Source organism: Phalacrocorax aristotelis, chromosome 1 (assembly GCF_949628215.1).
Source record: "Phalacrocorax aristotelis chromosome 1, bGulAri2.1, whole genome shotgun sequence".
Taxonomy (NCBI): domain Eukaryota; kingdom Metazoa; phylum Chordata; class Aves; order Suliformes; family Phalacrocoracidae; genus Phalacrocorax; species Phalacrocorax aristotelis.
The window spans coordinates 73,114,345-73,141,469 of record NC_134276.1 but is presented as its reverse complement, the minus strand read 5'-3'; the positions used below and the strand labels follow the sequence as shown (position 1 = coordinate 73,141,469).

Here is a 27,125-nt window from a genome sequence, read left to right as displayed (position 1 = left end):
TTAGAACAAAGAAAGAGCCAGAGAACTCATGCTGGAGGGGATGTTTTGTAGCATCAGGGAAGTGCGATTTGTAAGGCCTTTGAAAGGTAATTAATAGCATTAAGGCAAAAAAAGTGACTATTACGTACTGATTGCAGAACCTGCCGACTAGGCTTTTTGTTTTAATCAGTGCCTTTTGTTTCCTTCCACTCTGGCTGCCAGCTCATTGCATGGAGCAGGATCCAGGATGTCTGCTCATGGCTGTCTCGATGCATGGCTGGCAGGAGGTGCTGATGCCAAGCTGAAACCAATTCACAGCCTGCTTTTGGAAACCAGATGCATGGATGTAATTATGCTAATCAGTAGAGTTATGCCCCTCCCACTTTTCCCATCTCTTCCAGCTGCAGTATTTTTATTGTAATTGAAGTAGTATTATGTCACGTTAATTTTAATTTTCCATAATACCCCCCACAGTTGGTGCATGTCTTCATAACTCAGGGCCCATTTTACAGATGACTCATGTAATAGCCGAAGTTATTAATTTATTACAAGACTGCCTGTGATCCCGATTTTTACAGAGTTCCTCCATTGCTCACAGACTTAAAATCTGGAGCCTCTCATATTACTCATTAGTCAAGCAAAATAATTGGAAGAGTTAGTGTACCTATTGTTTTACAGGGCCCCAGGCCGTGGCATTGCATGCTGGAGAGTCAGTGGAGCCTCTTGTCCCACCTGGGTGGCTTGGAGCTCCCGAGCCAGCCTTTGCCTGGACCAGGAAGCACCTTTCTTCATGAGCAGTCCCACAGGCTGCCATGGAGCAACTCTGAGGTACGCCCCTGTGCCACATGAGTCAGGATACCAGAATGTGCCCCTTAGGTACTAATTAAAGTCCACTTCACGCATAGGAATATACTTCCAATTAACATAGTAGCCCTGGAATGCACTGTGGGATGTGGAGAAGAGCAGAAGCTATTGCAGAAAAAAAGTAATTGGAGCGTTTAAATGACAGGGCCCTTGTGATGAGTCTATGTTGTTGCATGAATTATCCCACAATAACCCGGATCCAGGTTCCAAAACAGATGATCACACAAAGGTTCTTCCAGGACTTCCAACAGCTGGGTTTCTCAGCAGTCCAAAAATCTGAGGAAATCGGGCTTTTCTGGTTTTCTTGCTCTTGAGTTTCCCATGTCACAGCATGGTCAAGAGCCAGAACCACTGGCTGTTCAAAGACCTTGAGGAAGAATTTGAAAAGAACAAATAAATATGTCATTCAGAATGCTGTCATGGAAAAAAATCCAAAAATCTCCTTCCATGGGAAATCTCAAAGTTTATTTTTTGTTTTGGAATGACTCTTTATTTTGGAATTTCACTTGGAATAGAGAGTTGACGAGTCTGCCAATTCAAGTCTCAGTTGTGATTTAGCTGTTACTCATCTATAAAATTAAAAATTTTACATCCTTTTTCTTAATTCATAGTTGTCATTACCCTTCCTCATCCTTCCTCAAATACTATCCAAAGCACCATTCAGGAGAGAAATGAGGAGAAAGTCGATCTGAAAGACTGTGCTGAAGCCCAGGATGTTTATTTTTCTACAGAGAGCTAGTATATTTTGCGTTTTATTCTGCTTTGCTTAAGGAAATACTGTAACAAGACCTTCCACCATTTTGCACCTAAAAGCTGTGAACCCTGTACTAAAGATCCACTCCAACAAGAAAACCTGTGCCATCAAATGGTCCCTGATGTGCTCAGGACATTTGCAAGCAATAATCACATCAGACTCCATTTCCTGCAGCTACCTACGTTGGCTTCAGATGCACTTAAATTTTGTCTGTCTCGCAGTGGTCTTGCAATGAATATTTATACAAAGCTATGATTGCAAATTGTGCCCACTTTTTGTGGTCTGTACCAGCAAAATAAAGGGTCTCAACACCAAAGAAGGTTTTGAGTTTGGGGTTTAGCCATAAAAGCAAGCAAAAAAAGCAGTTTAAGATGTAGCCAGCTAGCAAAAGGGTGTTGGTACTTAGAGTTCATATTCTTTTTACTAAATCATTTACTTTTACAAGTATTTAAACAAGCACATGGTGACAGGAACACAACAACTTTTGAGTAGTTGTGTGTACCTGATATTGTCATCATATGACAATGGTAAACATAGAAAATGCTGTTGCCTCCAATGGCAAACAAGGAGCTCTTTGAGTAAGGCCCTACAGAAAGCCCTGCTCTCCCTCTTTTGACTTCTTCGTGAAGAGTTCTCCCAGAGACTCCACCAGCTTGCCCCTTTCAGGTCTTCCCAGCACAGCCTCGAAGAAACAGAACAAACCTCACTGTTGTAACAGCCCCCATTCCACTTTTGGACAAACGGTGTAAACGTGCAGCACCGGAATCTTGCCAAAAAAGTATCTGGTTTGGAAAAATATTATCAGCATCCTGGAAAACAGAAGCCAGGATAATCCAGTCTTTAGCCTTTGTTAAACATGTTGAACTGAGGGATCACAACTGATGGGTTCAATGAGAACAGCCCATGAGCCCAGAGCAAGATGGAAGCACATTTTGCCCCCTCAGCAGCCCACATACTTGGATGGATCTGCACATGTAGCAAGTAAAAAAGGATTATTTTGCACTGCGCCAACAGTCTTCTCTTTCAGTTATTTTGATACTACGTTTGCTTTGTTTTACCTTGTCCTGTGATTTCCATCGCTCTGAAGAAATCAATACTTGGAATACAGAACTATATCATCAGAATTTTCTGGGAAAGGAAAAGATTCAGGCAGCTGGCAGAGAAGGGCTAATGTTTGTGACAGAAAAATGCAGAAGGCAGCACAGTTTATTAGCATCTTCAGGTACTTCACTATTCTGATTCAGGAAAGGGCACCCTTCATTTCTTCCTCCCTGTTGTTGCTTGTTATTCAGTAAAATATTATTGTAATAACAAAAAAGGTCCTCAGCATATGCTTCACTGACTGTATACATGAATCCCTTCAGCACATTTTAAAAAACTTTCCAAACAGAGGTGGACTTCTCCTAAACAGCTCTGTGAGAGGAAAAGTCACTCTAATTCCGTACATGAAATTAGTCTGAAAAAACAACCTGGAGTGATGATAAGGATTTCCCTGTCTCTGAAAGGAACTAAGACTTTCTCCACTGTATTTTTCACACCCTGTTCCTTTCAGAGTCAAATCCTGGTGTCTTGTCTACATTACAGAAATGTAAATGTTTAACTTGTCAATATACAGTAGTGATAAACAGTCAACTCTGTAATTTAGTTGGTAATAAAAGATGAAAGTTGAGCCTTTCACTTTTTGTAATTTACCTTTTTGGGGATCAACTGCTAAGTGCGAGCATTTGTTCCAGGTATAGAAAAAGGAACCAAACTTTTAGTGAAAGAGACTGTGTTATTTTTCTGGTTGAAGATTAACTCAGTCATAAGGTCTTTCCTCCCTGAGAGAAATAGCTTTCAGATTTTTGAAAACATGCAAAATAAGGCTCCGCAGATATTCTTCTACATGAACACCTGCTTTTCTTTCCCTGAAACTAAAGATTATTTTGCTCTGCAAGAAGAAAGTATTCTGTGTTGTGACAGCCATATATATATAGCATCTAAATAATTTTGATTTAATTTTCATTGTAATTTTGATTGGATTGGATTACTCAAATCAAAATTTGAGTAATTGTTATCTTTTTCATTGCATGTCTCCTTTCTCACAGATATGTTTGGTAAATACATAAATATGCTGTCGTTTAAAATAGAAAAGCAGACCATTACCTCATAGTTCTGCATATATAAAAATAACATTATATGCATGGCCTGGTGTATAGCTCAGCCAGTGCTAACATTCAGAAAAAAAAAAAGTGCACAAGCAAACACGTGATGTACATGCAGGTGCAATTCAGACACTGTTTTTCAGCCCATTGTTGACACCACATAGGAAGGAAAAGAAAGAGCATGAGGACGTGCCCCTGTGTTTCTCAGTCCCTCTCACTATCTCGGAATGAAACACACTGACATTCATCTCAGGCTGATGTCAGATTTACTCTCCAGTTAGTATTTGCAAAGCACAGTAAAATGGAATATGCTAGACTAAGGAACTGTAGAATATTCTTATTTATTCATTGCCACATCTCTGGCAGCCTTTTGGAAAACTGTTCATCAAATTATGCATTTATAATTAAATTGTTTTTAACTACAATGGTATAGACCTGTGTCTTCTCTTTTGTTATATTTTTTGTAGAAATGTGAAAAAAACACGCATAATTTTTTACTTTACAATTATTTCCATTTGTGTTAATGTTAATGGTTTTCTTATGCTGTTGCGCTCTCTCATCTCCATATACTCAGTGAAACTAACATAAAAATGCACAGCTCTGGGAATGACTACTGATAACTAATCCCCCATAAAAACTCTTCTCAGACAAAATTTGAAGGAGTGCAGTAATAAGTTCATTTAGCAAATACCTGAGGATCTTCCCAGGTATTATTATTAAGATGTTATTACATTTGTAAGCTAGCTAAAATTCACTTGTGTGCTCTCTGCTGTCCCTTTTGATTTTTTTTTAGTGATGCATGCTCAATCTCTCAGACCTATAGAAGTAACAAAAGAAAGCTTTAGAAGAGGTTAATATCTGAGAATGAAGAAGCTAACTATTAAAAACACACAATGCATATTATCTATTCCTGACAACCTGCCTAGCTGATCAGTCTGCTGGAAAACATGCGAAAAGGTAAATGGGAGTGACCGCCAGCATCCCCCTGACATGGAATAACAGCTGTAAGATATGTAAGAGTCTGCTCTCAGGTAAAGCACTGTGTTTGGAGGATGATTCCTGGTTTAATTTCAAGAGGGGAAGCTGGGCCCACAGCCCATTTCATTATATTTTTATGAGCAGTTCACCCTTCTTTTTTCTTTACAGAGAGGTTGTCCTCTACCACCATCAGTTTAATGAACGGAGGGCTGTAGGGACTGCGTTTATTTCTGAGGCTCACTACTGAGGGCAGGCAATAATGAGGGCTGACAGAAACAGTTGGAGAAAATGGCCAAGATGCAGCAATTTAATAGATTTTATATAAAAAATAACGTGGCACTTAAAAGCTCCAGCTTTTGGCAATTAGTGAAAGTGTGAGGTGATTATAGCTCTGTTACAGCAGAGGTCTTCCCCTCTCAGTACTCCCAGGTTACTATTCAGCGCTTTCACATACCTGCAGCGCTGCACAAATTACCGTCCTTTGCTAGGAAATCCCTTTCATTTGCATCGAATTAGGTCATTGCCCAGTTGCCTTTCCCACAAGCACAGGAAAATGCATAGATGCTTAGAAAAAGAAATGACACTTCCCATTTCCCAAAGAAGCAGAGGTGGGCAAGTAAAACGGCTGAGAAATGACACTAACTGTAAAACAATCCTGCTCTTCTAATTTTAACCTATTTTCTTATCCCCGCTGATCTGCGCTGCTGCTCAAAAGCTAATCCCATACAATATAAGTATAACCACAGAAACAGTCGAAGACAACAAAATATATACAGCTGCATATTCAAAATGACAGGCAGAGTAAACCAAGCTGTAATTAAAGCACATCAGTGCCTCACAAAGGTAGCTTCGTACATTAATACGGGCAGGAAAGTGGCTATGGTGGCAGCTGCTCGCATCCCTCTGCCACTGGATTGCACCGGGTGCTTCCGCCGCCTGCCGAAGCCCTGGGTGTTGGGGTGGTGTCAGAGGCAGAAGTGTAGGAGTCCCAAATAACACTAAGTTCCTAATCTTGCCAAAGTGCTTTACAAACATGAAGCTTATCTCACGGCAGTGTGGGGAGGTAGGTGTTACCTCCTCCTGCCCAAAGTCAAATGACTTGTTTAGCCACGCGTGGAGTCACCAGGCCAGGAGAGAGAATACAGAAATAGCTGATTTTTTGCCGTACCCTAATTGCTCTTTATTGAAACCATCCCTAACTGCAGACCCAATTTCTTTCCTCAAACACTGAATGGCAAGATTCACCTTGAACACCGAAATGCCAGGCAGTGCCTTAAATGCAGCCCCTTCAATCCAACACTGAGGGACATCTAGCATTTAAGGACTTTTTTTTGCCAGTCAGGGCTTGTTGCCTACCATGGCTTCAACCAGGCTTTCCATCTCAGATTGTAAAACTGGATTCATGTGACTATCCAACACTGGCAGCAGCACAAGCTAGTTTTACAAATCAGAAAAACCTATTTTCCAGCTATTTTGCCAAGCAGCGAAGACAGTCCACCAGCAGCAAAATGGCTTCTTACGTAACTAGCCTCAGTTAGTTAACTGGGGCTGGGCGTACATATTATTATCTTTAAACATTTAATTAATGTTTATAAGAACCTCCCACAGCTTCTTAATGCTCCACGTTGCACTTGAGTTGCCCTTCATAGATAAGACTCTAAGAGAACAAGCCCCGTACCCATTTTGGAGAAGGGAGACTGTAAAACATAAAAAAAACCCTGTACCACAAGTTTCTTATGCTTTTAATGTAGCTCCTGTTTTACAAGTCCTCCTCAAGCTGTTAAACAGCAGCTGTTTTCTTACAGGCACCACAGCAGAAGAGGGACTTGAAAACACATTACAGGAAGATAAGGTGACCTCATCTTCTTCTGGGGGGCTTCTTCCAAGCAGAAGAGGATGCCACAGAGGAATGTGTTGTGGAGGGAGAGGAGACAATACGGTATCATCAAAGATATCCCAGATAAAAGGGCTGCAAGAAATGTAACCTCTTGACATTAAATTTTAATCTTCCTGACAGGTGTTTACCTAGTAAGACACAAAGATTTGTTGATTTTTAGTTCATTTTAGAGTTGGTGAGGTCTTCTTAACATGAACTGCAGGACCTGCTTGAATTAACGCATTCCCCAGCCCAGTAGCTGTAGCTGAAGCAGAAAATATCTCTTGGAAAAGTCTTTTATTTGGATTTTGAAGTTACTTGTGAAGGAGAAGCAATCTTTGGCAGATTGTCCAGGGGTTATTTTCCTTCCCAGTTAAGACAGTTTAAAAGATCTATTGGGATGACACAGGGAAGCTTGCGCCATCCTTTAAACTTATTTTTCACTCTGTGTCCTCCTTGTTGCTGATTACTTTAATGGCATTTTCATAAATATTGTATTTTTCTCTCCGTATTCTCAGCCTGTAAAGTCCTGTGCTGTGCAAACTATGAAACTGTGATAAATGACAGGACTGCAGCTGAAGACAGCAGTGATAACATCAGGCTCTGCATACAGAGCCCTATTTTTACATTTTTGCTTTATTCAGAGGGGAGGGAGTTTCCTGTAAGTATAAAGAAGTGGTGGTTGGCTGCATGCTACAAATAATTTCTCATGCAAATTTTACCCAAGCTTGTGCTTAAGGTTCTCTTATAGCCTTGAATGGAGAAAATAAAGTCAACCATACAAGGACAATAGTTCATTGGAAAAAAAATAAAGTGATATGTCATCTTCATGACAAGAAGGATAAAATAACTTGAAATAACAGAGAAACAGGCATACGAAAATAACGTACCAACTGCAATTTCTGCAACACAGCTCTAATCCACTCTAATCCAGAATCTATAGGAATCTGTGGTAGCTGCCCCATAGTCACCGGTATGCACTGGGCCAGGCTTGGGGGTTTCTCCTCAGCAGCTACTGAGAATGTCAGTTCTAATCCTGCTCCCCTACCGCAGGAGAGCAAAATCTCTGAAGTTTACTGTACTGCAGCAGTGAGATGTTCACTTATTCAAAGTCCTGCAACAAGCTTCCCTAGACCTTATTATGCCACTCAAGAAACAGTGAGAAAAAAATACTCTAAAATAATGTTTAATTTTATCATTGAATCTTTATGATAAATGCAATGAAGATTCAGTCATTCATTATTTACTCCAAAACTGGATTGAAATGTGCCTACCACTGAAATCAAAACAAAGCTTTTAAGATAAGCTCAGTAATAAACAGTCCAGTCATTTCTTTCAGGTCTGAAAATATATGTGCTGCAGTAAAAAAAATTATTATAAAAGTTAATTAGCTCAATACAGTTAACTGATGTAGTGTCCTTAGAATTTAAATTCTGTAATTTTAAGTCATATATTAAATAAAATTACAAAACATATTTTAATTCTTAATCCCATTAAACATGCACTGTATTTTAAGCATGAGGGAGCCTGAAATTCACAGTAGACATTTAATGAATAATCAGATCTGGAAGATATAATTTGTCATAGCCACAGAAAGAGCTTGGTAAAAACCAAGCCTGACAAGTTAATTAAATAAGTCTGAATATACTGGATGGTAAGAATATTTGCCAGCATTTAAGTATTGTTTTTTTGCTTTAAAATTTATTTTGGCATATAGAAAAAAAAATAAAGACAAATACAAAAATCTACAGCATATGGAATTACAAATCTTAAAAAAAATGGGTTTCATTATTTCACGCCTACTGGATGCAATTCCTTATGCTTTTTATACAAAATTACCTTCTCAGAAAACTCAGCCAATATTTAAAAGCATGTTTTCATAAATGGCTTGGCCTTACAACCCTTTAACCTGGTAAGTCATTCCAGATCATGCTAAAGCTTACTCATGAGGAAGAATGTAATTTTTGGATCCTTAGCTTCTGACCTCACAAAGTATGATGCAAACTTCACTACCATGAGTGAGAAAACTAAGTGCAGTATCAGGGTGCTGGAATCTCTCGCTGGAAGAGACGGAGCTCTTGTGCTCCCTCACATGCTCCCTGCTGACTACCACCTCCATCCATGTGAAAAGCTGCTCAAGCGGATCAAGCGCCTGCAAGACCCAACCATAAGCGTGCTCTCCTAAAGCGCCTAGTCTGGCAGCGTGTTGAGTCTTCTGCAAACTGGCTATATGCCTCCAAACTTTCACTAAGGTTATTTTTTTAGAGGGCTGGAATTGCCAGTGACTGCCTTCCAAAAACCAAAATCCTTGCCTTCACAAGGATCATAAGATGTTTATGCCTCTCGCCCTGCCCTCCTCCCATCCTCCATACTGATAGACAGATATGCATGGATAGACCCATCCATACCATATGTACATATACCTGTGGGTGTATAGGTGTGTGCGTGTGTATGTATATACACATTAAAGGCAGGTTTGTTTGCTTTCTCTCTTTTCAGGCTTCAGGAAGCCTGCGGTTTCAACTACTTCCACGAATGGCTGCCAACATTGTCCTTTGACAGGAGGGGAAGGACAAGAGGGAAGAATCTCATAAAATCCCATGGCTCAGGAAGCTGGGATTCAAGATAAGACCTTGTCACTCACAAAGAAGCTGTGAACATTGGCACTGACTGAATCAAGCCCAGAGCACAAGTTTCCCATTTTGAACTATTGTAGTCTGAGCTACGTTTTTGCTACTACAAAAGAGCAGCTAATAAGAAACTTGGTATTTCTGCAACACTAGGAAACTGTCATCATTTAAGTATTATTGATCTTTCAGGGTAATAATTGACTACCAGCTATTTGACTGAAAACAATATTTTGGTTCAATTGCAGGTAAAGGTTTGACCCCTGGCTGGTGGTTTCTTGCCGTACAGCAAAAGGTATGTTTTGTAGGAGCTGTTCCAAGTCAGTCTCTTGACACCAGAAAACCACATCTCTAGTAGAACCACATAGCCATAAAACCTCCCTGTAGCTGTTGCCTTTGCAGTGGACACTGTCCAGATCCTCCTTCCCAGCACAGAGAACCTAACAGAAGATATATTGTAGCCTGGGACACTCTATACTATAGATAATTTTTCTGCTGGGATCAAAGCTGCCAGCTAACTCCAATTCAGTTTTGTGCTCCTTCCTTGTAATAGCTCCCTTACTGCAGCTCAGGGCTCTTCCTACTGTTTTGGAGGAGAGGCTTCAATGCTGGGGCGGTACTTTCTCCACTCACAAATACACTCCCAAGGCGGAGCGTTTACCCCTGCTTTTCCATTACGTAACAACTAGGAGCTGCATTAGTAAATAAAGCAATCGCCAAGCCTGGAATGGGAGGTTAATCATCCTGCTGGAAAGTCAGCAGTTTTAGTCATGGTGTAAAATCTCCTGTGACGGCATTCCTTTCTGAAACCCGATCCCAGAGAGAACAGCTTACAGAGATGAAGAGATGTCAGGCAATGATCTACAGCCCTGGCCTTCCTGAAATGTATTCCTCCCCAGCATCTGTAAGCTGTCAAGTCATCCGTGTAGTCCTCACGTATGCGTAATACATCCTTGAGCCATGACTTTTCTGCTGTGGCTCAAAGCCATGTTTTCATGTGGCTCTGAGTGCTTTAACTATGTGCGATGTTGGGATACAGGTCCAAACAAAATAATTTTATATCGGTTTCCCTGTTTTCAAAGGGTAGCTTGTGTCCTGCTTGGCTAGGTGAACAGAAATGTTTGGGAATCACCCCCAACAAACTACTTGCAAGCTGGAACTCCAAATGCTCCAACAAAATCTGGGCAATCACATGATTATGAGCGTAATCAGGACCATATATGTGAGGGATGTCTTCAGCACTTTCCGGGAAGTTTGTATCTGTCACAAGAATTGCGAAACTTAAAAAAACTGCATATTCTCTCCATTCCAACCTGTTATAACATACAGTAAAATTGTTTCTATCTAAATAAATCTAAAAACCTTTAATGATTTGGGGGCTTTTCTTCCAGATTTTGGAACCAGGGCAGGGGAAGGAGGGAGAGAGAGGACTTCTCCTTGGAAATTTAGGCATTTAGACTTTTACCAGCATTAATCTGATGGCCAAAGAAATTGTAGCCTAAATCATAAATCAGCTAAAGTAAATGAAGTAATTTTCATAAGATATTCTGGTGCTGAAATGTTCAGTCTGTTTAGAGTTTGGGATGGATGTACCACGTCTAGGACTTTTATCCGACCTCTGGAATTAATGTGCACTTTTTACATTTGAGCTGTTATGACACACATTCATTCTCATCGCTGCAACCACACTTTGCACAGAAAGCAAAGAAGCACTTAGAAATAGAAGGCAGCTCCTCTGCATGGGATCTGGCTGGCTGCGTACAAGAAAGGCATGACTGTCTCCAGATGCCTTATTTCCTGGAAAAAGTTGGACAAAAATGTAATTACTTCTGCGACTTTATCAAATGTTTCAGAAGGATCTCTTAGGGTAGTACTGCTTATAATAACATCCTGAAATGCCAGCTGAAGGCACTGCTGCTAGCAAGGAGTATCTGGAGCTCACGGTTCCTTCTTTTACAGCCTCGTTATCAAAACCAATACTGAACCCGCTGTGGTTTCCTGCAGTTGTTGATCCTAGGATGTAAATGTAAGGTATACCTTTAATTACTGGTATCATTATTTCCACCAATGTATGGGTTATGTTGTAGAATCCCATAAACTACATAATTGCCTACAGGTAGCATTCGTGTCATTATCCATGTATCATAGGCACAAAACCGCATGCTTTTTACTGAAGAAGCCTTTACTGTCATTTCTGTACACTCCTCTACAGAAATTTTCCTGGAAATACCCTTCAAGATTTAAAGAGGTACAACTTTTATTTACTGGCTTTTTCTTGACTTCATGTGGAACCAACATGGTCTGCCTCATCTAAGAGCAAAATCCAGCCCTTACAAACAGCACACTTCCTGCCCCATATTAATTGTCTCATATCCATCAGGCATTAGAGAAGGCTTGTCAGAGGTAGGATCATTCTGGGCTGCAATGATAATTCAGGGAATTTTCAGCACACAACTATATTTGATTTTTTTTTTCCTGATAAAACAGACAGTGAGAGGTCACCTTACATTCAAGGTTGCCCTACACTCTGGTAAATATGGCACTCTGTCTGCAAAAAAACCAATCAGCTAATTAAAACTGCAGGCAGTTTTCTACCAAAGAGCATTTTTATAGTTAGATCGGCATAATGGCCTCCCAGGACCGATAACACATACTACTTGGTATTTACATTAGGATCTTCCCTTCCTCCTTCTGAGATTACTGAAAAACTTGACATGCCTACAACTTTCTCTGTAGTCTTTGCAAATTATTTACAGATGACAGGAAGGGATCCAGTGGCCTCTCATATTTGTCTTGAGTCTTTTCCAATTAAAGAATTCAGGCAGCATGAAAACTTCAGCTGTATCTGCTTAGTCAAAAGAAGCTCGTGACCAAAAGCTGTTCAGCAGTCAAGCACAAAAAGACATGGGACAATGGAGACAGGGAAAACCACCAGAGGAAGATGAGCAGAAAGCAGAACTTTGTTTTCCATTTTATACCTAGGAAAAATCTGATGCTGTGGTTGGTGATGTATCTCAGAAATGCTCATTGACCCAGGTGTTACCAGAGACGGCCCAGCAGAACACCCAGAAAATATTGATCTCCCTGTTGTAGCTGGTATCCTTTCCATCACTTCAAATAGCTGCATTTAAGTGAGTTCTTTTAGCATTTTTAAAATATAGGTGGTTTTGTTCTTCCTTCCTGGCTTTATAGGAATGGAAAGATTGAAGAGCTGAAACACGCATATATCAATTCTTCAGCAACATGAAGCATTTAGCTGCGTATTGGTTTTATATGGTACTCTTTGCAGAAGTGTCTGGTAGCTGGAAAAATGAGTAAAAGGGACAGTCTATGACTGATCTCTTCATCACCTTAGAAAATAAGTGCTTTTGTAGTTGGGTCTTTTTTTTCCTCATATAACATCCTGAGTTCCTCTTTTACTGATAAGAAAAAGTTTACAGTACACCAGGTAAGTGGAAGGCACTTGGATTACCAGGTATGACGGGATCAGGGCTGAAGGCTGACAAAGGATCATCTCCCCATGCAAAAGGAAAGCACTGGAGTCACACAGCAGGGACATGAGGTGCAGCATTGCAGTCCCAGCGGAATGGCAGATGGCTGGGCAGATCTCAGATATCTTTGGCAACAGGGAATCAATAAGCCTCACGCTCAGAATGATGCAAAAAAAAATTAAGAGAACTGGCCTTACTTCAGCAAGAAGGAGACAGGCAAAGATAGAGGGGTCTCAGCCATGCATCCAGTATTTCTATCCATGAGCCCAGAAGGCCCTGCTTATTAAGCAATTTCCCCTTCAGGGAAAGAAAAAAGGTAGACCCTTCTGCACAGAGCCTGTTAGACCACACTCACTATATAGAGCCATCTGATACTCTGGGAGAAAGAGAAAGAATTCAAAAATCTGAAACCATGAGAATGAGGACTGTACAAGAGAACAACTAAGTTATCAGGTGATGGCACGTGCTATAATTGCTAGAATGTATGGAAATAACATTCAGCAGTTGTTATTTCACCAGCATTTCTAACTCTAGTTTCCCCCACAGACATAAATGAATAAAAAAGCTGTCTGCTGCCTACAAATCTGAGATCACAAGCCACGGGCCTCAGAAAAGATTTCTGCCCTAAATGTCTGCATTTTATTTCGGTGGTAGATATACACCATAAATAAAATGAATTAAAATATTCATTTGCTTGGTAACTAGAACAAATTTTCCTACCCATCCATATGCTCCTCAAAGCATGAATAAATGTGGACTGATGTCAAGTGAGTCACAGAAATAATAAATTAATGCTGTTAATCTTTCCACATCAGCTGTTATGCTATATGAAAGTCATTCTACATTACAGAGGTTATAAAGTTAAATGAGATTGTACTGCCACAATAAGAAATTATTCTAGGCCTTTCTTTTCTGTGAAAGAAAAAGAAAATAAAGAAACATTACATACAATTCTAATATTAATCTTTGTAAGAACATCTATTTTACTTGAGACAAAGTCTTAAACAAATGTTTTATTGCAAGGGTATTGGTAACCCACCTGGACCAGTGCCTTAGATTACCCTACTAATCTTTGACCACAGAGCAACCATAAACCAAATTAGCAGAGGTATGAGTCAATATTCTTTCACTCTGACGATGATGAAAAGACAGTTTGGCAAACTGCCTCGGTTGCTGTTCGTTTACCAGGAAAAGCATATTAGCAGCACGCCTGGTCACCTAAAAGCAGGACTCTGCAGGTCTTGTTCAAAGGCCAGATTCAGGCTCAGAAGAGTCTTGTGAGTCTCTCATCATTGCCTTGACTTGACTTAAGCCTTCCTCTGCACAAAAACTGCGTGGCTTTAATTCAACCATTACCTTTCTGGCAGCTCAGATGCCTCTAGGTTGCAGCCCCCAGTCCCTGCTCTCTCCTTGATAAGTGGGGGAATAAGTAGCTTAAAATAATTAGGCCAGACAGCACCTCCTCCAAAAGAGGGTGCTGTATTTTATTAATAACATACTATGCAGATTTATACTGTAATTGCTGCCTCTGCGCCAGTGGCAGTAAAGGAAGGCAACAGTGCCTTCCATGCTGGGCATGTTACTGACTTTTCCTGGTAGCCTTTGCGTACTTTGCACCCGTGGCAGTGGGCTCAAATCAGAAAAAGCATGTCTTCTATGATGAAATTGGTTGGTCTTGAGTAGGAGGGCTTTCCAGTCACTGAGCTAATACTCTCTGAGGGTAAAAGGAAAGGAGGACAGCATCTTGACAGTGCTGCTGGCTGGCAAGGTCAAAGCCATTTGCCACAAATTTTAATACGTAGGCTGTGCATCTTGCAAAGCAAAGTCTTATGAAACTTTTCTTGAAGTGCAGGAACAAAAAAAAGCAGAAATGCGGCTCCTTGGAAATGCCAAATAAACAGAAACCCAAAAAGCGGCAATAGGCCAACCTCCACAGAGGCGATTATTTGCATTAAGGAAGCTTTTGCTGGGGGTTTCCCTCTACTTCTTGTCAGAAGAGGGTTTAAGTGAGGCAGAACTTCATGTATTGAATTCAGAACGAGTAATACAGGGTGACTGCATACCCAGAGGGAGGCCATCAGAAACTCTTGTATTAACATTTACTTTGAAAAGAGTTTGCACAGAGGCAACTTATAGTTTGTTCGCTGAGGAAGATAACAACACTGAGAATGCCATGGACAGGCTACTGACTGAGCTATAAGCAGTGAGACAGAAATTTAGGGTGTTTTTTAAAGGTATCATCTGTGAATTCCCAGCCTCAGGGTGAGTCATCTAGACCAGATGCAGCACTGCAAGGAATCATTCCTAGTGAAGTAACTAAAGAGTTGGAGGACGCCCAAGTGTAATGCATTCATAGGCATCCCATGGGTCAGATGAAAGAAGCTGTTTCTTAAGGGGGCCCCGGGCCAGATGGTATTTGCAGATGATGTAGAGACAAAGGCCAAAGGAGGTGGAGTTGCCCACATGGAGAGAAGCCTCACGCAGGAAAGCAGGAGCTGCAGAGATGTTGGCACACAGTGACTGGAGCAACACGTGTGAAGAGCTGTCCAGGCACCTGCTGCTCTCTGCAGAAATCAACAGCTGAAAAGGGCTGTGATTTGGTGAAAATATGATCCATGAAAAATACTTAGGAGCTGAAGGGGAAGAAAACGTACTGCCAGAATAACACTGGGAGCTACTAATGACCGGCTGATGCAGACACCAAAAGAAATTCATGTCACATCACATTTCGTGTGTGTGAAAACTCAGTGGATTATGTTGTGTGATCAATATTCCTTTTCCTATTGTGCTGAGAGTTGCCTTCATCTAGGGACCCTGGAGGGATTCTGAGCTACTGAAGCGAGTAAATGTGTTCTGGAGCAGAACTGAAACCCACCACAGAAAGCTGGCAGGAAGAGACACGGCTCCAGGGAGTTCTCCGGGATTCAGGTGCTTCTAGAATGCATATGGAATGACAAAGATTAATTGCTCCCTGTGATAGCTCTAAACTAGGTCACTGTGCAATAGTATGCCTAAGTGAACCTGTTGGAATATTTGAAACTACAGCTGTGTCATCGGGTTTTCTCCTTGTCAGGATGCTGCCTCACATGGCATCAAAAGTTGAGCTCTTAGTAGAGAACAAAAAATGTGATTGACCTTACCAAACCCTAAGGACAACAGCCAAATGTTTCACAGCATGTCATGGCAAAGAAGTGTGGAACATCGCACTTTGTCTAGAAATTAGGGAAACACTCACAGAAGTCAAAGAATAGAGGCTAATGCTCTAATACAACCCATTTTCCTTAAATTTGCAAGGATTTGAGCAATGCAGCTGGGTGTAGTATCAGGTGACATACCACAATGTGCCCTTGCATTTTTTTTTTCTTGTCACAGTGGATAACTGAGGGATTACGCTGAGTGGTGGAAAATGGCCTGACTGCATCTACACCACCTTGAGCTTCCCATACTGCAACTATTAAAGAAAAAACACTTCAATGACTTCCCCAACAACTGAGTCAAAGCTTTGTAATAACTACAAGAAATGTAACTCAAAATAGCAGCACACTTTCCTGCAGCCAAGAGCAGAATGTCTTATTGGTTTTGACTGGGAGTCTGGGTCATCCAACTACATTGACGCTGGCAAATTAAGACAGAGCAAAAACTACCACAAGTTCTGCACAGTACTTTTCATATTTATGCATATACCAGACATATTTCAGAGGATAAGAAACTATCTAACTCAAGATATAAAAAACAAAGACAACCACGAAAACCCACAGGAGGAAGATCCAGCTCAGGCCAAAAGATTTCTGAAGCTTTTTTAGAAGATTAGTTAAAACGGTTTAACTAACTGGGGATGTCATTGGCTGAAGCCTTCAAGAGACAAATTGCATGCAATGGATAGGCCTCATCGACAGAACAAACATTTCTGTCTCAACAATAACCTAGAATGAAGAATGTGAGGTATCCCCCAGATTTGAGTGGGCAGTCTCATGCTGGAGCCTGTGAAGATAGGTGGGCTTCCTGCAACCATGGAGATCACAGCAGCGATCAAACTCCTAATGCTTTCTTGCTAAACAAAACAGGGGAAAGTTGCAGAGAGTGCCTGGCAATGATGTTGTATGGTTGTCTTAGTGGGAAATTGCTGAGTTTTTATTATATTACACTTTTTGTGCTTGATGGGTGAAGAGGGGCAAATGGAAGTTGGGCCAGAGCTTTTACTCAGAGTGCTCCTCTAAGTCTTGGACTTCTATGCGTGAATGATAAAACAACCTGGTAGAAGACACCTTTACACAGATAAAACTATGCCTATCATAAAGTCTTCAATGCTGAAAATATTGCTAAGATATTTGCTTTATTCCACATCTGATCCCAGCTGACTGAGAAGAGCAACAACAGGAGTCCCTCTTTGAGAAGATCAGTCCTGTAAATTATCAGATCCATGTGTGCAGGGATTATAGTTTATGATCACATAGCTATACAGATTAAAAAAACAAAAAAACAACAAAAAAAACCCCTTCAGACTACAAATTGTCACTATTGTATAAATAAAAAATTATATGTGAAATAAGGCCTTATTTGTCATCACTTGTTGAGTAGGGGAAAGCAGCATATCTAGTCTCCAGTCCTGTAGCTGCCTGGCTGAACAGGGCTTGGGAGCACTGAGGAGCTACTGCTGCCTAAAAGGAAGGGAGTGCCTGGCATTAGTCACCAGAAACCGGGTCTGAATCAGTTCATGGAGTCCCAATTCAGCAAGTTAAACACTGGTGTGAAACAGGAGATGGGTCCTCAGCACTCTGCACTGCAGCGGAAAACTGCTGGAAAACCTGAGGGGACGCCAGTGACGTGGCTCTGGAGATCTAGCAGGACCTGGGACCAGGATGGGCCACCCGGCTCTCCATGGGCTTGGACACAGCCATGGGACGTTAGTGTGCTGGGGGGAGGATATCCTATCTCTGGGGAGGGCAGTGACTACAAGAGGTGTACGAGGTGGCCCTGGGAGCCCGTGGCCACATTCAGAGTTTGCGTTTCCCCATCTATTTTTGCTCACCCTGAGCAGACGATGTGAAGGCTTCCACTTAGGCCTCCTGCGCCTGAGAACAATTGCCCACGATTACACAAAGCAAATGTGCATTTGGGGAATGCCACATCAGCAGTCCTCCTAGGGTGCACGGAGTATTAGTGCCAGCCCCGTATGATGTTTACATAAGAGGATTTGATCTGTGCTTCCTAGTGTGATTCACAGGGCTCTGCCCTGCTGGAGCAGCTAAAAGTTAATTCCTGTGCTTCTGTTCTTGGTCCTGGTACTCTGCTTTCTACAGCAACTGCATTGGTAACAGTAACATTGCAGCAGGCGTTATGGTCCAATTTTAACACAGATATTTTTAATTGGCATTTTTGTTTTTCCACATATTTTTTCTATCCCTGTTTTTTGAGCTTACAAACTTAATTTTCAACGGCAAATTCTGGTTTCTTTATTTAGATGAAAACCAGAACACTAACATTTAGAAATGCAAAGTTGCCAACACTGCTTAAACACCCTCCTTTAAATATGTAGGTTTGCAAAGGCAAAACTGGTGCCCCTGTATTTTGAAGAACTAAAAATGACACTGGTTTCAAAGACATGAAGCATGAAAAGAAATGAAATGTAAAACTACGAATAACTCAGTTTTCACTTGTGCTCCAGAAACTTGCACAGCTTTCTATATAGGTACCTGCTAGGGTACCAACTTATTTATCAATGGCCAATTGTAGTAAGAAGTTTGAGAATTTCATAGAATGTCACTGTAGCACTAGGTTTGGGGTTTTTTTATTAGGGACAGTCGTTTCAAAAATATGCTTTCTCATCTCTTTTCTTATAAATCTATGTCTTCTATTCAAAGCCTTGGTGTCCCCTCTTCCTGCCTTTCAGCCAGTGTAGCCATTTTGTATCTCAGTTTTCTGACTTTAAACAGATCACAAGACTTAGAAACCACACAAGAATCTAACAAAGCTTCACTTACCTATATTTTTAAGTGTTTTGCCTTCCCCATATTTTAGGAGGGACATGCAGGTAAACCAGAAGGGATAGTAAATAACCATGTTTTGAGTAGCATAAAGAATTTAATATCTGCAAGTTCTGGACATGAACAGCCCTCGTTGGGATCAGACTCTTCATTATGATACTGAATGATCTTTGCTCTCTATCTGGCATGACTGCTGCTGTGCAACATTTCATGCAGCTTTATTGTTAAAATGCAGGTTATTGTGGCAAGTATGTACTTTGGCAGCTAATTCATCTTGGTTTGCTCTTCTTCTTCTTGCAGATTTATTTGTTTGTTTCATTTTTAAGTGTGGTGTGGCTTTCTGGATACTTCCAACACAAGATGTTGCTGGGCTCCTCAGGTCCATCTGTCATCATTGTTTGCCCAAATGATTCTCTGGGGATGTTTCTGTTACTAGTGTTTCCATGAAAGCAGGCTGATGGCTGACTGCACAATCCCCAGCCAGGAAGTCCCCTTGGCTGCTTTTCATCTAGTCTCTTTCTACTGACACATCCAGCTTTGGTGGCCTACAAGGAGTCAGGCCTCCTCCTGGAGAACTATTAAGTTCACTTGAGACACTCACGCAATCATGCTCTGTCAAAGTACAAGAAGCAGAGGAATGTTGGCAAGAGAAAATTCTGTATAAGCTATGATTAAGACATTAACAGAACCATTGTTTATTGCTCAATTTTCTATCACAGCAACCAAGATCAGAGGTTTTGTCATTTATACCCCTATGAAAACCTTATGTGGATCAAGTTGAGTCATAGTTTATAGATTTTCTGTGGGACTCCCTCCTACATGGGTTTTTCAAGAACTTGCAAATGTACTTCATCCAGCTCAACCCTCTATGACCATCTCCTCCCCATTCGCCACCTAAATAATTTCTGCACAAGTAAGTCTGGATTTTGTTGCTTACTGTTTGTTTTGGAGCCACAAGAAACCCATTTAGCTTTTAAAAGCTTAATTTGATTTCAAAATAATTTTAAATATGTCAGTTTAGAGCTGCTCTGGTTTGGTTTTTTGGGTTTTTTTTTTCCCCCCCTTTGTTCCAATATATTGTCATTTTTACATTTTAATTGAAAACCTGAAGGGATTACATACTGTGAAATATGAAATTATATACTAGGAGTGTTGCTGTCACAAGAAGAGTTTGCTTCCACTGTGCAATGACTGCCAATTCACTCTGTATCTGCATACAACTGCTGCAGAAGCCATGGTGAGAGCTGACTACTGCAACTAACCAAATGTCCATGAAGAGTGATGCATGCAGTTGCTTGTGGTCTGAGCTAGGTGGATGTAAGCCAGACTGGTCTGGATACCAGGTACCTGCGTTAACCAGCAGTTCAGAGCTATGTTGGTAAGTCCTGCAGAGAAAGCAGTTATGGTAAACGAGAGCACAGTGTCACATCATTGCAGTTTCAGTTTTTGTATCAGAGCTGGCCTGCATCCTAGTAGCTCAAAGTGTAAGACTAGACAAGCAACTCTCCACACCCATCCACGTAGACATAACTCCTGAGGTATGTATAAGATCTTTTAATATTTCAGAAAGGGCATCAGTTCCCAAATGCTCTGTCTTCTTTGCGTTCTCAGTTCTCCACCCTGTTCTTTCTGTTAGATGAAATTCCACCTCCATCCTGATGCATGCCCAGACATCTATACCTCAGTTCGGACAGGCAAGGCTGACAGCTCTTGTGTTGCTGATGGGAAAGCAGCACCTAGAAGAAGAGCAGCTGGTTCTTATTAAAACCAAACTTCTTCAAGAAAATCAACTACTTATTCAGGAGACTCAGCTCAGGCTTCCTTGGCCCTTCAACCTACTGCAACTCCTCATCCAAGGCAGTGCTTCATCTTTTGAATCTCTCTGTACTCTGCTGTATAACAAAAGACTGCGGTGTCTCACACTCAGCCATATCTCAGCTTATGCAGACTGGGATCTGATAGACACTAGATAAAATTTTGCAGGACGGTAAGACATGCTAGCCCATTTAGGATGAGCCAGCATGGGAAACTGCAGCCAATTCCTGAAGCACGGGCTATATCCCATTTGCAGGACTACTCAGCCCCATGTTGTTACTGAAGCCTCTTGCAGGAGCTGTGTTACTCCTGTCCCTCCCAGCTGGTGCTACTTCTCTTTTTTTCTGCCCTAACAGATCTGGTATCTCCCCTGAAGGGTGAAAGGGAGGAGACAACACTCATGAACCCCATTACCTCAGCTCTGCAAACCCCAGTCTTTCCCTGAGAGTCTACAGCACAAAAAGGACAGCACAGCACATTTTAAAAGGAGGTGGGGAGGTCACAAATACACATGGAAGCTGAGGGAATAGAGTCTTGAACGATCATACTAGTACAGTCTATAGACCTTGGAGCTAACCCTCACCTGTAAATATCTATGTATTGCTTCTTGGGAACCTTTATTTCCCAGTGTGAGATATGTGATAATAAGCACTTTGAGACATGTTAAAGTGATGTCGATCAGTCCACAGCAATAAAATACCAGAGAAGGTCTTTCCAAAGCTACAAAGCTGCACCATGACAGTCTACCCTAGCTTTTGGTCTCATCTTTTTTTTTTTTCTATTTTAACATGCAGAACCGAAAGAGGTGCTTACCCACAGCAGCAAAGGGGAAGTTGGACAACAGTGAAGAGCCATCATTTATACAATCCAACCCAGAAACAGAAATGAAAGAGACAGCAGGAGACCAAAAAAGAAGTGCACACCCGAGAGCCTATACCCAGAATGCCAGTACTAATGATAATGTAGGCTACCTGAAAGGACAGGAAAATCCAGACATCCACCTACTCAGTCTTCATATCATGTAGCATATGACTCAGTTAAGATGGAGAAAATATCTAGAGCTGTCTGAAGAGCAAAGAGAAGCAGCTAATCATCAAACTATTCAAGCTCCTCCAGAAGAGAGATTTTTAAAAGCTGGAGAAGAAGACACACCAGAAGCACATAAAGCAGGAAGAAACAGATGGAGCTGCTTTCAAATTTTAAGGCATTTAATTAAATTCTACCATTAGGGTTTCATCCTGCCTCATCTCACAAGTTGATCCCCATCTGCAGATGCCTCTGACTTTAGCCTCCGTCTTTGAGGATCAGGGCCCAGGCAGCAACCGGAAACCATGGCGCCTGATGTGTGCCCTCTTTGCATGCTTCACCTATTGCTCCATTCAGCTTGTGAACTGAAACCAACAGCACCTCACAAAAATGCCCTCCTATGCCGTAGGGATATCTGAGTTCCACGTGCATTGGCAGGCAATCTGGGACTAAATAAACTCTGGCCAAGAATTTGAGATGGAGATGTCTGTGGCTGGGCTTCTGAATCTGCATGGAGACAACTGGATAAATAATCAAGCGTGCTGATCATTTTCAAATTGCCATGAAAATCACTTGCCCTTCACCAGTCTGGGTATTAACTAACATCTTTTCACCCAGGCACAGACACCCTTTGGCACTGGCACATCAATGCAACGTTGTTGGATGTGCTCATCAGAAAAGATACACATAGCTGAGTATATCACCATTTTGGCAGAATCCCATTTAATTGAAAGAACAGGTTTACAATGAAGTTTCAACACTCAGAAAAGCTTTAGGAACTTAAGAATGTTCTATGTGTATCTTTGGACTGAACAGGGTATTTGGTTGGTCAGCACTCTGTTTGGACCCATTCATTTTCTACTTCTTCCTCTTTTCTCTGTCTTTCTAATGCATCAGTGGATTTCTGCAGTCAAGGGTGGTTTTGCACTAGATGCCTCCTTTTCCAGAAGAAAAAATCATCATACAGGATTTACAATGCAATTAGCAGCTATCTAGCATGATTCTGTGGGTACCACACTATGGTACCATGTCAGCAGTCTTGGTTTTCCAACCGACCGTCATTGAGAGGAGTCCTGTGTTACAAAGTTCCAGCATTGCTAAATCAGTGTGAAGTACGAGAGGAATAGACATCACACACCTTTCTGTCACACCAAAATACCTATCAGCTACACCAGAAATTCTGCCAGGTTGCCAGACATTGAGGAGGCAATACTACTGTGCTGGCAGCAAAAGGGGGCTGTATTGCTGCGCCCTTGGGGGATGAATCTGGAAAGTCTGGAGCATACTAGCAAGGCATCTAAGAAACACACAGTGGAATGGCAGCAGTTCCCTTCACTGACAGTACTCTAATGCTCAGGGCTAACCTGGTGTTTGTGTCTTCTGCTACATTGGACTTGGTGGCGGGAGTGACACCTTTGTGTTGTATCTCCCAAGCTCGCTAGGTCCCTGTGCATAGCACCACATGGGACAGGGTATGATGACACCAATAATGCACTATGTCACGTAACAGTGGTCTGTCACTCAGCACGGAGAGCTTGTGTCACTATACTACACCCGCACAACACCCGTTTCTAGCCAGCTTCCTCTGTGTGTCTTCACCTTTTACATATCAAACCTATACGCCAGACACAACTCATTAGGTCATCCCATATCAGACCAGCCCGCTCTTTCTGGTGCCAGGATCACAGCAGGAGAGAGGAGCTGTGATATGGCAATTGCATGACACTGACGTAGCAGTAGGGAAACGTGAAGTGATCATCAAATGAATGAGGCTAATGCTTGTGGCATGCAACTTTCCAGGTATGTATCCCCAGGAACAGTTCACATCATAGTTCACAATAGTGATACAACAGCTAGCACTATTGCCAGCAAAATACTGCATCATTTCTTTTATTAGAGGAAACTGGTAAACCAAAATCACACAGAGTGTCATGGTTTTTATCATAGCAAAGCTGAAAGCAGGCTGTCATTGGGCAAGTGTGTATCATAAATAACGAGCCCAATCAGAAGGTGATCATCCCTTCCTCTGAGAAAATAACTTCTGGATCATTACATTTAGTTCACAAAATGTAACATTCTTAAAGAAATGAAGGATATTTTCTCTCAATGGGTTAACAAAAATTATATGACATGTTTAGGTGTATGATCGTATGAGTGATTAAGTGAACAGAAAGCAGAAGTAAAACATGATAAAAAAGCAAATTTACCACTGCTTATCTAGAAAATAAAGTCATTAGGTAAAAAGTAACAAGGGATCACTGGAAATAAATCTTGTAGACAATCTTGAATGTTAAAACCCCAGTATATCATACCTACTTTATTTCCTTTGTGCACAAGTTTTGCAATGCCATAAATAAAATGTTGGAAACAAAGCCCTCCAATGACTTGAAGCTGGCATGGACAATGAAGCAGAGGGGGGAGCCCTGAGCTGTCCTCACTGCAGAGTTGCCTTCAACCCACAGGTCCAGCCGAGTACCAGAGCTTCACAGTATCAACAAGTAAAAGACACACGACAGATCCACGGGGTGGTAAACCCAGTTTTAGGGTGCTCAAAAACATAGCCAAGTGACACAAAGCACTGAAGTGATGCAAACTCCTTCTGGCAGCTCGAGCTTATTGAAACATTTCTAAAAGGACAACTTCTCCCAAGCAGACTCAATGCTGGGATGTGCACTATTTCTGTGCAATCCATCATAACGTCGCGGCAAATGAGGCAATTTAAGGAACAGCAGCAAGAATTATCTGGAAGAGCGGTTTCATAAAGAAAGGTTAAAAGAGCTTAATACATCTAGTTCTGTTAAAGCTGAGGTAGATGGAGGCACGTCCCCAGCCAGAAAATGCTTAAGTAATGCAAACCTTAAGGATGGCGAGGAAATACTTGGGCTTATACATATGGGAACAAGTAGGAGTAAATGACAAGAGAGTGGGGAAAGACGGAATATCAAAAAATCTTGTTGGCAGTGAAGAGCAGAGCTTGTGCAAATTTTTCAGAGCAAGTGGTGGGAATTCTTTTAGTTAGGTTGTTTAAAAAAGAATTTGAAAAGTACTAATAAACAAGCTACGAGGAGTAAGTCTGTACTAGCAGGAAAGTTGACTGGATGATCCAACAACCTCCTCTCTCCCCATTTCTTTCTTTGCTTGGTTTATTTTCAAGTAACTGATCATGTACAATATTTGGTAAAAGCTAAGGGAAAGTAACCCAGGGCACATTCATGACAGAAACCTCAACACCAGTTTAAGAGACTGTATTTCCCACCGTGAGTTCCTGTCCTCCTAGCAGAACCTGAGAAAGGGACTCCACAGACATTTCTCATTTATTAAAGTGCAACGTCACCTGGATTTGATCTGTGTTCCACAGAAAAGGCAACCTCCTACAGGAGAGACAAGGTGGTTCAAACATTTGATTATGGCTTTCGGAGTCTGACGGATAACCTCTAATGAATACCAGCAGTTGAAGAGGTTACGGCTTCTAACCGCTCAGCCACTCTCCCAGAAACTTCTGCCGCCATAGCAAAGGTGGCAGGACAGAAACCACACATCTGTATTTTAGCAGTTCTGGTTCCTTGCCCAGAAAAAGAGCGTAAACTATCAAAGATGGTAACTTCTCTGACAGTTGGAAGCTGACACTTGGGTGTGCATAGGAGCAATACTGTGAACTACCATAGGTCAGTAAATGTTGCAGTCCTTAGGTACACACCTTTCCACTGGAGGTAGGCGAGACAGAAGGTAGACCGACCATACCTCTTCTGGCATTAAATTTACTCTGTTTTTGGAATCATGCTAACAAAGCTGACAATAGCTGCAGAATTCAGAGTACGGCTCCCCGTTTCAAAGTCTTTCTGATGTGCTCTCCAGTAGAAAAAGGCATTTCTTCGTCTGACGAGTCAGCTGTTGAACTGTAGTGTCTAAGTATTCATGCATTTTTGGTTTATCAATATGAGTACACTTCCATAAGAACTATATTCTATGTCTTTCTATGTGTCAGCATAGTTTATTATAAGACGTTTGGGGTTTTTTTAGTATAGGAAGTTTTTTAAAAAACTCTTCCAATAGGCTTAAGCAATACCGCAACAGCCAAATGTTAATACACTGCATGCACAAACAAAGCAACTCAAAGAGCCTCAAACATGTATGAAATAATATGACCCAGATTAATTCAGAAATAAATTAACAGAATGCTTTTTGCTTTATCATTTACAGACATTGAACCATATTGTATTGTTTTTTCCTGCACAGAAAACAGTGGGAGTTCTGGACAAAGATGAAAGGGAGAATATGTGCTACAAGCAATTTGTTTTCTACACATCTAATAATATCCTTTGAGAAAGACATTCTGTATATAGAACAATTAAAAACTGCCCATATTTTAATGCTGTAAGGTTTAAGATTCATACATTGCATAATGATAGGATTCTCAGTTGTTCTCTCATTTATATCATGGCTTTTTGTTTTTCTAATTACACAGTTGGCAGTTCCATTTTTACTCCAAGGCAGATTTTGCCATCCTTACATCTTAGTTTCATTAGAGTTCCCATTCATTTTAGTGGGTAGGATGCTCTACAGCATGAATTAGAGCGAGAAAGTCTGGCTGCTCAGTTGTGCAACACTGGATTTGAAATACGAGAAATAAAAAATAGCTGACCTCTTTTTCCAGAAAAGTAATGTGTGCACAGCAGAAGCCTAGTTAAGAAGGTAAAATCAAGATCATACAGGGTCCACTGTAATAAAGAAGCAGCACTAACTGCTGTTTGTCTTTCGAAGTTCTTTACTTAGATTTGATTGTGCTCTTTGATGTACATACCTATCCCCCACAGAAGTCAACATGTGGGCTTCTGCCCACAGCAGTGATCGAGCTTTATGTTTACTGAGGTTTGGGTGGCTCTGAGAGCTGCGAACAGAGACTCATGCTCCTAAGTCACTGATTCATGTATATCCTTTTTCAACGCAGTGGTCAAAAGATTATGCAAGTTTGAAAGATTAGCAGTTACACAGAAGCCTTGATTCCTCATGTCTTCTGGAAATGATCACTGCTGCTGTGGAATGGAAACATTCAACCTAATGTTTCTAACTCACTATTTCTCCCTTGAAAATAAACCTAGTTGACGCTGCGGCCATAGTTCAACAAAACAACGGTATCCAGAATTTCAAGGTGGCTTTGGGGTGCTCTGACAACAAAGAGCAGCGTATGTTATGATTGTGTAAGAGCTGTAATAAACGTTACTATTTTTAGTTAGGCTGTGTGCGTTAAGTCAGTGCCTTAGAGACTCCGAATCTATTACGCTATCCAAATCTACTATGCTGTTGTGACAGCTGAAGTTCAACCATGTGTTCAACCACTTCAAGCCCAATGGAACATGTTGATCATGTAGGGACACGAATGGTTAAGAACGGAGCATGGGTGCATACAACTTTTTACCCTAAAAAGCTAAGCTGGTTCATCAGTGAACAGAGGCTATCTGTACTACAGACTCTTCCCTCTGCCACTTTATCCAAGATGACTTTGGCAGCATCAGTCCTGCTCCCATACAGCCGATACCCAGAGCATGCCACAGCTGCAGTTCACACCTCGTATCAGCAACCTCGCCAC

General features: G+C 41.3%; 1 long non-coding RNA gene across 1 annotated transcript; it reads right to left on the bottom strand.

Moving 5' to 3' along the window:
* Window positions 1-426: 426 nt before the first annotated feature.
* On the bottom strand, window positions 427-3,331 carry LOC142052108 (uncharacterized). The gene is made up of 3 exons (XR_012658714.1): window positions 3,290-3,331; window positions 2,300-2,406; window positions 427-1,210 (listed from the first exon to the last, which is right to left on the bottom strand). It is a non-coding gene; the product is annotated as an uncharacterized LOC142052108 (long non-coding RNA).
* Between the last annotated feature and the right edge of the window lie 23,794 nt (window positions 3,332-27,125).